This window comes from Bos indicus, chromosome 23 (assembly GCF_029378745.1).
Source record: "Bos indicus isolate NIAB-ARS_2022 breed Sahiwal x Tharparkar chromosome 23, NIAB-ARS_B.indTharparkar_mat_pri_1.0, whole genome shotgun sequence".
Taxonomy (NCBI): Eukaryota; Metazoa; Chordata; class Mammalia; order Artiodactyla; family Bovidae; genus Bos; species Bos indicus.
This window is the reverse complement of record NC_091782.1, coordinates 43,808,988-43,825,253: the sequence shown is the minus strand read 5'-3', so window position 1 is coordinate 43,825,253 and position 16,266 is coordinate 43,808,988. Positions and strand designations below refer to the sequence as shown.

Below are 16,266 nucleotides of genomic sequence, written 5' to 3'. Positions count from 1 at the left end.
ACGCAAATGCTTTCTGGTCTGGAGTGTCTGCTGTGTAAGTAACTAAGCATAAGCGGCTGTCTACCGGGGAGCAAGAAATGGCAACCCTCTCCAGTATTCTTGCCTGGAGGATCCCGTGGACAGAGGAGCCTGGCGGGCTACAGTCCATGGGGTCGCAAAGAGTCGGACACTACTGAAGCGACTTAGCAAGCACGGGGAAGCAGACCCCGGTGATTTTATGGAAATAGTCAAACATAAGGGGCAAAGATGACTTAGCCATCATCCCCAGGAGTCATATGAAGGAGATTCACCATCAGCTTCCCTAGGCTTTGTTTATTCATCTGTTACAAAGGGGAACTCTTATTTCAAAGAACAAATTAATTCCCGTGACATGTGTTCACTGTAACTACAAAACTTGGTCAGGATTATAGAAAATCTGAGCTTGGTTCTCCCAGTTGTGGAAGGCTCAGTCAGTTAAATTTACAGAGTCTTCTCCAGCAGGAACTGAGAAGGGGGCTGTTTGTCTTTTTTTGGTAAATGCAGATGCAAAGTTTATTATTAGAGACAGAGCACAACAACAAGTGGGTCAGCCCATAGAGAAATGGCTTGTTGAGATGAGATAGAAGCAAGGCAGCGATGCATGCCCAGAGAGAAAGGGTGTGGGCATCCCCTTTAGGGGGAGGAGACCCTGTCTGTTCCTAGGGGTATCTCAGCTTCTAGAACAAATGGGAAATTCTATATGCCCCCCTCTCCCTTTTTTTCCCCCTGCAAAAAACTTTATTGTTTCTGCTTGGTCCAGAGCTTGGGAGAGGGCTTCAAGATGATTAAAATGCTGCCTAGGGGCTGCAGAAAAGGGCTCCAGACAGAAGCCCTGGCCCCAGAAGGCCTACTCAAAGGCAGCCGGGGTCCAGAGGCTCCTAGTCATGTTGAAGGGTGAGCCTTTCCATGAGATACTTGCCCAACTCAGCCTGGGGACCGGCCAGCCTGTGCAGGTTGGTCACATGGTCGCCCATCTTCTCCGTGAGTTTCTCCTGCTCATCCAGGGTGCAGCTTTCCCGGAACCACAGAGGTGGGGGTCTGCTCGGGCAGAACCCAGGGCCCACAGGTCCAAAATGGCCTGGTTCAAGTTCTTCTCCATGAGAAGGGTGGCTTCCATGGCATCCTGGATTTTCCGTGCTTGTCTCGAGAAGCTTCTGCACGTCCTGGAAGAGGGTGCGGTCACTGCACTGGTTTTGCATTATTCAAGAGACACTGGGTGCTTCTTCTTGGCCAATTCATGGAAAAAGGGGCCCACACCCTCCAGAACTACATCATCATGGTCAAAATAGAACCCCAGGGAGAAATAGGTGATGGAGGCCCACAGATGCAGGTTGACCAGGCGGTTGACGGCAGTCTCTACCTAGGTGAAAAAATTCTGATGAATCTGGGAGCTCATGGTTGGTGGGTATTAAGGAGTTAACCTCAAAAAGTGGTGTTGGCTGGTCCCAGTGGTTGAGGACAGTTGTGTGGCTGATTCTGAAGGTTGCAAAAAGAGTTTGGAGGGTGGTCAGAGGCTGCAGCGAGGGGCATCCCTGGGTCCGTTCTGTCCAAACACTGTTGAAGCAGGAGACAGATCCACGGGTCCGTGGAGCAAAGCTACTGAAAGCTGTCTCCCTATGTCAGTTAGTGAGCACAGTAGAGACATTTCCAGTTGGTTAGTGAGCATAGTAGAGACATTTCCAGTTGGCTAGTGAGCACACTAGGGGTGATTTCCGGGCTCCTCCATCTCCCCCCAACCCCCAGCCTCCTTTCTCCCCTCCTCGCCCTGCCTAGGACCACCTCTGAGCTCAGACTGTGGATTGGAACACCTGTGAGTGGCTTCTCCAAGTGGCCAGGGCTTCCTTACCACGTGGCAGCTGGGTTCCCAAGGTGAGCATCCTGAGAGAGAGGGAGCCAGACAGAAGCCACATGACCCTTCTTGACCTCACCTCAGAGGTCAAACTCTATCCCTTCCGCTGCATCCTACTGCAGTTACAAAGATTTTCTCAGATTCAAAGGTAGGGAACCTTCTCAATGGGGAGATGTCAACATCGCATTGCAGAAAACAAAAACGAAACATGTGATATGAACATGGCAGATTACATTTTCCAAGGGACATCTGTATATATGCCACAACACTCCTATGACGCAAATACAAGGCCTCTCTTGCATTTGCATTAACAGACATTCCTGACTCTGCCCTGTACATTCTTCTCGAAATCCTCAGGAGCTCTGCAAAGAAAATATGAGCATATTGGCTCTCCCTTCCATTCCTGCCCAAACTCAGGACCTGGCGGGGCAGGGGATGCAAAAGTGACAGATTGGGAATGTTTATCTCAGCAAGTAGAGATCTCACTCGGGCTCTGGGTGACGTGGGAGCAAGGCCACACACACCCGTTATCAGTACTGCTTGAGTTAGCGTGCCATTTCTGTCCCTTTCATTCCTCTTTTTCATTATTTATTTGTCTATGTTTGGTTAATGTTCCAGGGCCTAAATCTTCTTGGGAAAGAAGACATTATCCGTACAGCATTAAAACTCCATTTTCATTTATTTATGCCAAGGCTCGTAGAATTATTAGGAATTTTAAGCTGAATTCACTTACGCCAAGTGGTCCTTTTGACAGGAAGTGAATTTCAGGCTAAGTCAGTACTCAGGCAGTCATTCACCTCAAAGTCAGGATGCAAATCAATTCTTTTTTATTTCAACAGATGTGTTCTTTAGCCAGAGTTAAAATAATCTAAAGAGAAGGGAAAACTGTCTTCCAACACTCTGAGTGGACTGAAATAAAATCCAGAATGCTTAGACTGGAAAAAAAAAAAAAAGGCATTATTCAATTTCCAAGCACAGTACCTCGAATAATGAATTTAAAGAATTCCTTCTTGCTTTATTATTGGTGTGGCTTTGTAATTGTCTTTTCTGTCTTCTTTATTTCTTGGTGGGAAGATGGGGGAGGGTAATGCAAAGACACCAACTTATCTTAAGCCATAACTGCTTTCCTGTATCCTAAAGCCTCAAGCTTCCCTGGTGGCTCAGATGGTAAAGAATCCGCCTGCAATGTGGGGGGACCTGAGTTCGATCCCTGGGTTGGGAAGATCTCCTGGGGAAGGGAATGGCTACCCACTCTAGTATTCCTGCCTGGAGAATCCCATGGAGAGAGGAGCCTGGTGGGCTACAGTCAATGGGGTCGCAAAGAATTAGACACAACTGAGCGACTTTCACTTTCACTTTCAAAGCCTCAAAAGGGGTTTCTGAGGAAAGGCAGGGGGATTTTTTGCAAAAAATCAAACCTTATCCAGCTGAATTCAGAGAGCTAGAAATAAAATGGCCTTCAAGTTGTAACAGATACCTTTCTGGTTTATGACCACGTTCTCTAACATCTGTTGAGGGACATTTTCTGACCAAAGGGCCTGTCAGTATCAGTAAGGAAAGATGCGTTCCTCATTGTTTTAGAATCTACGGTGTCTAGGGTTATTGAAACAGATAGATACTGTAGTTCATACCAGAGGACAGAGAAGGAAACTAAAGATGGAGAAGGAAAAGAGAGTGTGGATTAAAGTGTGGAGTTGCTCCTGGCCCTGCTTTGAACTCTCCCTGGCTTTTTGGTACTTAACCAAGATCAGACAGGCAATTGCAGCCAGCTCAAGGCCTCTGGTTCTCTGTATAAATTTGGGAGTTGATTTTGAGGTTAAGATTATGACGTTTGGTGGTAACGTTAAACTGGAAAGTATTGCATTCACCTTTTATATTCCCCAAAGAAAGGAGAAACGTCCAGCCATGTAATGAAACTCCTTTCAATCTGACCATTGTGTTAGGAACAGATTTCACACTGAGCAAGTCTTTGCAGCTAGACTCAAATGTTTCCCATTAAGGCCGTGCACGGGTATAAATGTGCAAGGGCCTGCTGCAGAGTGTGCAGTTCTCCAAGCAAATGCACATGCTTGGGGACTTGGAAAGAGTATCAAAACCAGATTCACGGTTGAACACTCGTTTGCACTTCTTGTTGCCATTGCTTAGAGCCTAGACAATGAGAAAGGAAATTCCCTAAACCATCTTGGTGGTGGCAGTAGGGGCGTTGGGGGTTGTAGGGAGACACCCATCTGATTAGACAGAACATATGTGGCTCAGATTGTTGCAGTCTTAATGCCTGGAATCAGAATTGCTGGTTAGCAGTGGTTGCAACATATCTTACTAGAACCCTTCACAGTCTGGCAACTTGTGATTCAAGGTAAAACAAGTGCTCAAAAACGGAGGTTAGAATGATACACAAAATTTTAGACTATCAAAACAGGAGATTTCTATTCAGAAATTGACTTTTACTACAGTTGGGAAAAAAACTACATTTTCAGGAAGTTTCAGCCTGTTATAAGATAGCTCTTGTGATTTTTGGGGGGCTGGAGGTACTTTCCTTCCCTTTGTCTCAGAGCAAATGACAAAACCAAGCACTTCTTATAAAACTAACAAATTGTAATTTGTTAAGGCAAATTAACTCCGGGAGTTGGTGATGGACAGGGAGGCCTGGTGTGCTGCAGTCCATGGGGTGGCAAAGAGTTGGACACGACTGAGCAACTGAACTGAACTGAACTGAACTGAAGGCAAATTAAAGCCCCCAGATGTAACTGCAGTCATGCTAATGAGAAGAGAAGGGAGGACACTTGTAAGATGCTCTTTTCCTGATTTTAAGAAAGTTTGTAGATGGTATCTTATGAATCCTTTTTGAATAATGGGCCTGGTTATCTCCACTTTATCAGTGGGGCATTCAAAGCATCCAAAGATAACTTGCCAAGGTCATAAGATTCCTCAGAGCCACCACCAGAAAAGAGAACCCTTAATAGTTTGTGTGCTGCTCAGAAATCAACTTCGTATGCGCACTGCTGGGAGAAACTTTTGCAGACAATGTACTCGCTGAAGGAAGTGCTGAAATAAGACAGGAAAAGAATAAAGAGAAAAATGAAGTCTGATCGGTGACTCCTTAAAAAACGTTACTTCTACAACTGTTCAAAAGGAGACAAATCAACTTTACTTCAATTTTAAAAAAGAGAAAGACCATGTTTCACTCTTACAAAGCTTTGACATAATTTAATACAACTCGCATGACTCAAATACATATTTCAAAAAGTTTCCTGTTTTTTTTTTCATTGACACATAGTTGATTTATAATATTGTTAGTTTCAGGTGTACAGAAAAGTGATTCAGTTACACATCATTTTTTCAGATTTTTTCATTATGGCTTATTACAGAACATTGAATATAGTTACCTGCACTATACAATAATCTGCTCCTTATCTATTTTATGTACAGTAGTTTGTATCTGTAAATCCCATATTTCCTAGTTTACCCTCCACCCCAATTTCCCCTTTGTAGTTGCACAATTTAAATTTATATTGAATACTTTCACCCAATGTTTCAAACTTACTGTAGTTGCCTTCAGTATTTTAAAGTAACATTTTAAATTGATTTCAATATGTATTATGTCATAGGAACATAAATATACTGTTACTTTCTTATATATTGATATCAAAAAAATACATATACAGTAAAAAGATATTTACACTACTATTCAGAGTTTGGAGAATTGATTTGCAGTGTTGTAGGAATTATTTCTGTTGTCTGGAATTTATCCAAACAGTCACTCCTACTTGGTTTGGTTTTTTGTTGTTATTGTTTTTCCTTCAACTTAAATTTTTTTATTTGCTAACAGTACAAATGATTAAGTGGGGAAGGGTGACATTTTTCTCACTTGAGAGCAAAACCAACATCGAGCAAAACTCTCCTTTCCTCTGTCTTCTTCTCTCCATTCTTTTTGGTCCCAGTTCCAATCATCTTAGACGCTCACCAAAATGCTCACTGACTCCAGTTTCAGGTAATACTGACTCAGAAGTGTGTGCATTGTCACAGTGAGACTTTTTTGAGATCCAGCAATTTTCCAGGGTCCAAAGGCCATCATTTGTAATGGTAGGATTTCAGGTGCGCTGACAGATGGTAGGGGAGCCATTTTTGAAACCAGAGTCGATTTCCCTTCATTCATGTTACTGAAGAAATTTGTTATGTGTAAGACAAGTTCTGAGTACAGGTTTTGATTATTTTTTAGCTTGTCTTAAATTTTAAAAACCTATCAAAGCTGGAAAGTAGCCTACCAAAGAATGAGAGTCACGGACTCTCCAAGTCCTTGAATTTCAAACCAGAGACAGACAACCCCCTTTGACCTCTGGGGGCCCTCTTCACCCCCACTGCTACAGGGGAAAGGGGAGGGGCAAAAAAAGCAAGAAAAACTACAGGCCTGACCACAGGATTTTCCAGGAAGTTCTGCCCTACCTAGAACTTCTCTAGACGTGTGGATGGCTGGTGCCTGTGCATGAATGTGTGCTGTCACTTCAGTCGTGTCTGACTGTGACCCTATGGGCCAGAGTCAGCCAGGCTCCTCTGCCCATGGGATTCTCCAGGCAAGAATTCTGGAATGGGTTCCCATGCCCTCCCCCAGAGGCTCTTCCCTACCCAGGAATTGAACCTGCATCTCTTCCGTCTACTTGCATTGGCAGACAGATTCTTTACCACTAGCGAAACCCGGGAAGCCCCCAGTGCGTGTAGGTACAACTGAAAATCCCTTCCTCCATCAATACAATGAAAATATCCTGGAAAAAGGTCACTTCTTATCCAGTAACCTGACAGTTTTATCTCAAGACCTTATACAATAGAAATCCTTAAGGGGTTTGATGAAACTGCAGATCCCTGGACCTCAACACAGAATTACTGAAAGAGAATCATGGGCACCAGGGCCCAGGAATTTGAATTATTAACCCAAATTCTCCTTTGATCCTTATGCACTGTAACATGTGAGCACCTCAGAAATAAAGAGGAAGCAAGACCAGGAGATGTGGGAGCAGGGCTATACATGGAACAAAGGTAAACATCATAAAGTATGGCCTATTTGACAATTTAAGCCGGTCTTGGAAGGCACGGAGAGGGCCAAAAAGGAAAATCAATGAGAAAAAAGGCAAGAAAGAGGGCACGGGTTTTACGGACCCGCCACGGGCCTCTGAAATGTCCCGCTTTGACTAGGTCTCAGCCACCTCATCGGGCAAGTCTTGTTGTCGTTCTTCTTTTTTTATTTCCTTTTAATATAAAAAGATCCCTTTCATTACTCAGTGCATAGAATTTTGCTGTGGGAGCACGGGTTTTGTGGAGAGTGAGAAACGTATTTTTTTTTTACAAATGTATGCTTTGTACTTAATAATCCCCTATCTTTTCCCATATTAGTTGCTTCAAGGATTTCTACAAAGATGATACTTTTTCCGGTTCTTCTTTTATTTTTTTTAATACCACCTCACTTAAAATAAGCAAAACATTTTAATTCACACAAATATCTTTTACGAACTCTACCCAATATTATTGTGGAAGCTTTGTAGGCTCCAAAGACTGTCATGATTAACCTTCTCTGGATGAAACTTCAGGGATGTGCTCTGAACCCACAAAAGAAATTAAATGCACAGTTAAGACTGATTTTCATCATCAAGTTGCAATAGGGAATTGTCTTTAAAGCCATCTCCTGCTGCCTTCATTAGAGTCTTGATCTCTTGCTGCAAATTTATATTCCTTTGTGGGTTTAAGGCAGATATTGGATATCCTTTTAATCTATATTTATTAAGTGAGCTATTGACGAGTCTCATTCTGCCACAAATTCATGAACGATGTTCCCATGACCACCCTAGTGGGAATCTTAAGTGAATACAACATCTTCAGGCTAAGTGGCCATTTTTCACAAGGTAAATGGACATTTTTTTTAATTGTGCAAGTTAAAAACACATATCCCTTTGACTTGTAGGTTTCACAAGCCCCAGTCAACCAGTAAACAAAAAATGTATACCAATAATAGAACACCGGAAGAAATATCTGTGCTTCCCACCCTGCCCCTTACCCTCCACCCCCTAACTCCCCACCCTCTCATTTCCAGAGAGCCTTTCCCAATTAAGGATGTTCTATGTATATCTGAGCCAAGCTTCTGATTAGAAGAAATTGTAACCTAGAGAGGAGGGACACTTTCCCTGGCTGCGGTCAGCCCTGCTCCACAGGCTTCCCAGGTAGCTCAGTGGTAAAGAATCCGCCTGCAATGCAGGAGCCGCAGGGGACGCAGGTTTGATCCCTGGGTTGGAAAGATCCTCTGGAGGAGGAAATGGCACCCCAGTCCCTCATTCTTGCCTGGGAAATCCCGTGGACAGAGGAACCCGGCAGGCTACGGTCCATGGAGTCACATAGAGTCGGACACGGCTGAGCAACTGAATACGTGTTCTCCGCTCTGCGTCACAGGTGAACTGACCTGCACAAACGCCATCTCTCAGGGCCCTTTGCCACTGGTATCCAGATACGTTCAGTCAATGGGGGCATCGGGTGGAGGTTGGGGAGCTGGAGGAAAGAAGTCCGAATTTTTCCCCTTTACTTCCATTTTAGGCAGCATCTTTGACCATGGCTGCACCTCCTCTGTGGCTGCAGCTCCCCCAGGGCAGCCTCCCGTTGGCGGAACCAAGCTGGAAGGCAGTCAGCAAGGGAGTCTGGGCAATGCCTCTGCAGATCAGCCTGTCGTGCATGGTCCAGATCCGAGAACAAACAGAGCCCAGCACAGAGGGCTGACTTAAGACTCACCAGCATCCTCTTTAGCTTGGTAGGGCAAAGAGTGACCACAACTCTAGGGCAACAGCGTGTTGACCAAGTGTCAGGAGTTGCGCTTGCTTCTAAGAATGCAAAGAGAGAGAGGATGTGGTCCCAGCTCTTACAGTCTTCAGTTCGAATCCCAGCCCTGCTCCCTTACTTGTCGTTGGCTTTGGGCAACTGACTGGACTGCTCCAAGCCACCTCCTCCCCTCCTGTGAAAGAGGGGAGGTCATAGTAACAACCCCTCCTGGGGTTGTTGTAAGTGTTCCTTGAGATCATTGCTTACAGTAGACATTCAGTGAGCATTTGTTAGATAAAACTGTGCCTACTAGCTAGACACTTAAGAAGTAAAATGGAGTTGCACTTCACTGATTGCCCCCCTATTTTAATGCACTGTAGCCCACCAGGCTCCTCTGTCCATGGGATTCACCAGGTAAGATTACTGGAGAGGATCACTTTGCCCTCCTCCAGGGGATCTTCCCGACCCAGGGATCGAACCCTCATCTCTTAGGCAACTAGCACCACCCAGGAAGCTCACATCCACCATCAAGGTGGGGTAAACCAGCAGTTTCAATACCACGTGGTGAAGGGCTGTAATAAACGCACCCCCAAAACTGTGCTGGAAACGCAGTAGGGGATGGACCTGCAGAGACCTCCCAGAGAAGCTCTGGGGGTGTTCCTGGGGGAGCGGGGAGAAGGAGGCAGGGGCCAGACAGTGAGGACCTCCCAGTAATAACCAAAGCTCACAGGGTTTGAAACTCACCCTGAGCCAAGCTCTGAGCCACAGCTCTCACTGAGTCTTCCTCCATGGAAAGCCCTAGCTCCCTGTCAAACCCATTTTGCAGAGAAAGAACTAAAGTCTAGGGCTCGAAATAGCATCAAACAACTAGGAAAGGTTAGGGTCAGGATCCAAACCCATGTGCCTGACTCCAAAGTCAATGCTCCAGGGAATAGCAGGTGCCTTCCTGGCTTTATGGGTAGATCATTTTAGTGAGACTTAACTATTCATAACAGCACAGCAACCGCAAAGGACACATCTGTGTGCTAATGTCCTTCAGCCGGTCATCTCCTTGGGGTGACTGCAAGGACCGCCTGACTCTGACGGCACTTACTGGGGTGACTTCCCTGGGGATCCAGTGGTTAAAACTCCATGCTTCCAATGCAGGGGGTGCAGGTTCACCCCCTGGTTGGGGAATTGAGACCCCACATGCTGCATGGTGAGACCAAAGAAAAAAACAATACAATTAAAAATGAAGGCACTTAATCCTTTGGGAAGTTCAGAGCTGCATAACCCCAGCTCAGCTCTCAGGACCAGGGGACAAACCACTCCACCCTGGGATGGGGAGAGGTGGTGGGGGGCGGGGGATGTCGTGGAAAAGGGAAGGGGAGAGGGGAGTCTGTTCTCTAGAAGTAAGCCTTAGCCGTGTGGCCTTGAGAGGGAAGTTAGCCCTTTCAAGATGCCAGGCTAATATTGGGCTTAATTATCACTTCCAGGGTACTGAAGGCACTCTGACAGTCTCAAGGAGCAAATTTCTATCTCGAGTGGGAGCCACTGACCAACCCACTTAGGTGTCAGTTCTCCTCGCTTTTCTCTTTTAATTTCATTTGTTTATTTTTGGCTGTGCTGGGTCTTCGTTGCTGCTTGCAGGCTTTCTCGAGTTATGGTGGAGGGGTGGGCTACTCTGTAGTTGTGAGTAGCTTCTCGTTGCGGCGGCTTCTCTCGTTGCAGAGAACGGGCTCAAGGCCCCCGGGCTTCAGGAGTTGTGGTACATGAGCTTAGTTGCCCCACACATGTGGGATCTTCCCAGACCAGGGATCGAACCCGTGTCCCCTGCATTAGCAGTCAGATTCTACCACTGGACAACAGGTAGTCCCTTTTCTTTAAAAGTCCAGTTGCAGGATACATCACTACTTCTCTTCTTAAAAGAAAGTGGGGCAAAGTCCTTAACACCTCCCAAGGTGGTATTTAATTTAAAAATTGATTATTTAATTATAGATATTTAATTAACAAATTTCCTATTTCTCCAACCTTCCATGTTGCTGTGGGGTGGGGTTGAGATATTTTGCAAATAAAAGTAAACCTTTTCTTTGCATTTCAGAGCTGCTCAATTATAAACACTGCCACCTGCAAAGCTGGAAATCAGTTCAGCTGCAATCTTCTTTAAAGGGTTTTCAATGCAACTGCTAACCTGTCTAGGGGTTTAACTTTCAGGTTTCAAAACCTGTCAGTTAAAACTTGCTTACTGCTACTCCTTTTCTCTGAAGCTACCAGCCTGAAGAGAAATTACGTAGCAAATTAGAAACAAGGAACTAAGACTCGATGGAAACACAAAAGATCGGTGGACGGGCTGGGGTACAAGAAACTGCAACCCCTGCTCTGGAAATGAATGAGGATTGGAGGGCTCGTCTACCCGCCGCCTCTAACAAGGTTGCCCCTTCTCAGTTCCGAAGGCCCCAACCGATCCCTTCACAAGAACACCTGGGCTGTTCCGAGAGAGAGACCTTATTCAACCTAGCTGTTGGCTGAGTTTACCAGCCAGTTCCGTTAAATTGTGGCATGGGGAGCACAGGGTGGACTTGGCTCATTAAAAACCCCATTGGGGAAATCCTAAGGCCACCGGGGGTTGTCATTACTGAACCAATTCTGTGAGCCTGAAAGAGTTAATTCAGCTCCTCAAAGGAAGCAGGGTACTTCCTGCTCCCTAGGATGAGCCGGCCTGGCTTCCAGCTTAACACATTGAGGCTGCCTTCACCCCTCTGCCCCCAGGCTCCCCTCCACTCCGGGCTGAAGGCCCTCAGACAGCTGACAAGCCCATGATGGGTGCCCTGGGAGGGTCGCCTCTCATTCCCCAGTATGGGCCCTTCTAGGCCTCAGACAGGCTGGCTAATGCTGAGTCAATCCCCACACACAAGGAATGGCCACAAGCACAAATCTCTTGACTTTGTGTGTCTGGATTCTAAACCTCTACCCAGAACCTCACAGTACAACCAGATCAATCTATCAACGAGGGTTAGCTGCGGGCTGGCTGATTTATACATACTCTTCGCAGTGTATCAGTGGGCACAGAGAGCCCATGTAAGCAGTTCTGCCCAGGCTCCCAGCCTGACCCGACAGAGAACACAGGCCATCATCCTCCCAGACCACAAATGTCCTCCTTGCAAAAGAGCAGAGAGCCGCAGAGGACACAGAAGTGTTCAATGATTCACACGTTCCCTTCCAGATACTTTTTTAAAAAGCAATTTATTATGAAAAATGTCAAACATAGATCAAAATAGACATATTATACTGGCCCCCTATGTACCTATGACCCAGCTGTGACAATTAATAACTTACAGCTAATTTTATTTCAGCTGTACCCCCAGCCACTCCCCAACTAGGTTATCTTGGAGCGGATCCCAGACTTTCTATCATTTTATCCATAAATATTTCAGTGCATATCTCTAAAAGATAAGGGCTCTTTTTTTTTTTAACAAAGCACAAAACAGTTTCTACTCTAAAAAAAATACCCCTTTTAGATGAACCTTGAGGACACTATGTCAAGTGAAATAAGATAGTCACAAAAGGACAAACATTTTATAATTCTACTTATGTAAGATTCTTTTTTTTTTTTTTTGGAAGTTTCTTAGAGAAGTAAACTCATAGAGACAAAAAGTGAAATGGTGGTGGCCAGGGGCTGGGGGAGGCAGGACTGGGGGTTATTGTTTAATGGGCGCAGTTGCAATTTTGCAGAATTAATAGAGTTCTGTGGCTGGACAGTGGTAAAGGCATTACAATGTGAATATACTCCACACCACTGAACTGTACACTGAACTGAAAAAATGATTGAAACAGTAGATTTTATATTGATGTCCGTATTTTACCACAATTTTTTTTTTCAAATGGTAAATTAAAAGTAAAGCCCTTCACATCATCAACTATCCACGAAGTATTTAATTATCTCCGTCATACATTTTGTTCAGTTTGTTTACTTGGATCAGAATCCACACAAGTTTCACAGACTGGTTGTCAGTTCTTATCTGTTCCCCTGCCATTTCTTTTTTCTTTTTTCCCTCACTGTAATTTATATATTGAAGAAACTTTTCCTATAAAGTTTCCCACAATGCAAAATTTCCAGTTTGCATCCCTATGATGTCCTCTATTCCATTTTCTTGAAAATTGGAAGTTGGATCAAGAGAGCAGATCAGATTCCAATTTGATGTTTGGGGCAAGATCTCTGAATAGATTTGACTATACTACCAAAATGTGAGTGCACAAAGATTAATCAACACACTGTCTTAGCCAATTTGGTATGAGCTCTCCACTGCAATTGGCCTTGGGATGGGGACAGAAGAAATAAGAGGAAATACCGGACAGATTTTTTAACAGAATCCTTGCCATCAAGGAACCTGCAACCTTGTTAAGGAGGCAAAACTGATAAAACTGAAACAGATAAGTTCAAAACTGCTAAGACTGTAAAAGCCATTTCATTCAAACAGTAAGATCATCTGAAAAAAAGGCTTTAGGTCAGATAAAGTTCCTGAAATCGGTCTTGAAGGACTGATAGATTTTGGAAGAAAGCAGGTATTTTAGGAAGTAAAACTATACAAGAAAAGCAGAGAAGTTGCCTTTGGGGGGTGGGGGGAATGACTACAGAGGGTGATTCACACAGGCTGGGAAGGAGAGCAGAAAGACAGGAAAAATCAGCAGAGACATGAATGGGAAGAAATCTACTGATCGCTAGAGATTAAGGCAAATCAGAGCTGACTGTGGGTTTGGCGTGCTCACTTGGGCAAGATTCTCAAGGTGTGCAAGTGTCATGGTGTTTTGAGAATCTGATTTCTAGTATCTTTTAGGAGAAGAATTGAGGTTTCCCCTTATCCGAATCTTTTCCAACTGAATTGACCCTTTCTAGAGATGAAACCCATGAAAAAGAGTTTCATGAGAAGTACAGTCAGGATTTGATAAGATGTTGAGGATTAGCCTCAAATACTCTGGAGGGGAAGATGGGGGACGGATAGAGGGTTATTGATGACAACAGACTGACCAAGAGTTGACAGTTGGAGCTGCGTGATGGGTCCATAAGGTTCAAGATGCTATCCTCCCCACTTGCGTGTATCTTTGAATCTTCCCATAATAAGAAGTTGTTTGTAAACCTATTACTGCTGGGGTCAAGGGTCATTCCCACATCCCATGTTTCCCATGTTATATGAAAAGATTCGCTGGCCCAGAAGATGTGGCGCTTGTCTCTTCTGTGACTAAGCTGTTTAACTCTGAGCCAATTACTTCACCTCTGTGGACCTCAATCCTGTCTCTGTAAAATGAGAGGAAAGGGCACAAGAACTAACATTTATTAAGTGCCTACTATGTACAGGAATTGGGCAGTGCACTCACTTTTTGCATGGGTGGATGCCATGTTCCACATTGTCTCCAAAGTTTCTTTCTGGCTCTAGGGTCACCAACGATCTGTTTCACTTTCATCTAGTTTTTTCGATGAACCCATGTGGCAGATACCTTGCTATAGGCTTTGCAGAAGAGATAGCTCCTGTCTTCAAGGATTTTATGATTTAAAAAAGACAGACTAGTAGGAAAGGTTATAATCCAACTGGCAAATGTCATGGGTAAATATTACAGTAGCTGTTGTTTATTGAAGAATAACTACACGGGTAAGATGCTAAATGTTTTACTTTATATATCCCTACAATATACAGATGGTGATTGCAGCCATGAAATTAAAAGACGCTTACATCTTGGTAGGAAAGTTATGACCAACCTAGACAGCATATTCAAAAGCAGAGACATTACTTTGCCAACAAAGGTCCATCTAGTCAAGGCTATGGTTTTTCCAGTGGTCATGTATGGATGTGAGAGTTGGACTGTGAAGAAAGCTGAGCGCCGAAGAATTGATGCTTTTGAACTGTGGTGCTGGAGAAGACTCTTGAGAGTCCCTTGGACTGCAAAGAGATCAAACCAGTACATTCTGAAGGAGATCAGTCCTGGGTGTTCTTTGGAAGGACTGATGCTGAAGCTGAAACTCCAGTACTTTGGCCACCTCATGAGAAGAGTTGACTCATTGGAAAAGACCCTGACGCTGGGAGGGATTGGGGGCAGGAGGAGAAGGGGACGACAGAGGATGAGATGGCTGGATGGCATCACTGACTGGATGGACATGAGTTTGGGTGAACTCTGGGAGTTGGTGATGGACAGGGAGGCCTGGCGTGCTGCAGTTCATGGGGTGGCAAAGAGTCGGACACAACTAAGCGACTGAACAGAACTGAACAGAACTGAATTGTAGCAAAATAAAAACAACATAAAATTTACCATTTGAGCCATTTTCAGTGCTGGGTTCAGAGGTATGATGTATGTTCACATTGCTGGGCCACCATCGCCACCATCAGTCTCCAGAACTTTTTCCATCTTCCCAAACTGAAACTCGGTACCCATTAAACACTAATTCCCCATTCTCCCTCTCCCCAGCCCATGACAGTCACCATTCCCCCTTCTGCCTCTATAAATGTGACTACTCGAACCACTTCATATGAGTGCACTCATGGAGTATTTGCCCTTTTGTGACTGGCTAATTTCACTTAAAATAATGTCCTTAAGGTTCACTCATGTTGTAGTATGTGTTAAAATTTCCTTCCTGTTTAAGGTGGAATAACTTTCCATTGTATGTACAGTCAGCCCTCTGTATCCATGAATTCTGCATCTGCAGATTCTACCAATGGGGATCAAAATATATGTATTTTTTTTAATTTCCAGAAAGATCTAAAAAGCAAAACTTGAATTTGTCATGCAATGGCAACTATTTATATAGCATTTACATCATATTAAATATTATAAGTAATCCAGAGATGATTTTAAAAGTATTTGAGAGGCTGTGCATAGGTTATATGCAAATACTTTGCCACTTCATTTAAGGAACTTGAGCATCAGAGGGTTTTGGTATCTGTGGGTGTCCTGGCTCTTCAAGACAAATGCCTCTTCAAGACCCTGCTTTCAATTCTTTGGAGTATGTACCAAGTTAAGTTCTGAAGAAAAAGAAGGAATTAAGGCAAAAAGGAGGAGAGAGGCATTCCACGAAGAGTGAGTGACATGTGCAAAAGCACCAAGAGCTCTCATTCAATTCAGCTGAAGGGTGGGGGTAGGGGGGTGAGATATGAGGCCACAGAGAGAGGCAGAGACTAGACTGGAAGGGCCTCGAACATGGAAAGGAACAGACAGTGGAGGCTACAAGCAGAACTGAGATCAAATTCCTCCTTTTGCTGCTATTTTTCAAGTGTCTGCATGTGTGCTCAGTCGCTTCAGTCGTGTCTGACTCTATAATCTTACGGACTGTAGCCCACCACGCTCCTCTGTCCGTAGGACTCTCCAGGCAGGAATACTGGAGTAAGGAGCCATGCCCTCCTCCAGGGGATCTTCCTGACCCAGGGATTGAACTCAGGTCTCATGCATCTCCTGCATTGCAGCAGATTCTTTACTGCTGAGCCACCAAGGAAGCCCCTAAAGTGTCTGGTGGTTTAGTCACTAAGTCCTGTCTGACTCTTGTGACTGCATGGACTGTGGCCCACCAGGCTCCTCTGTCCATAGGGTTCTCCAGGCAAGAGTACTGGAATGGGCTGCCATTTCCTTCTCCAGGGGATCCTCCT

The 16,266-nt window shown here is 44.6% G+C and overlaps 1 pseudogene; it reads right to left on the bottom strand.

Annotated features, from left to right (window-relative positions):
* Window positions 1–896: 896 nt before the first annotated feature.
* On the bottom strand, window positions 897–1,414 carry LOC109576871 (ferritin light chain pseudogene; annotated as a pseudogene).
* Window positions 1,415–16,266: the final 14,852 nt, after the last annotated feature.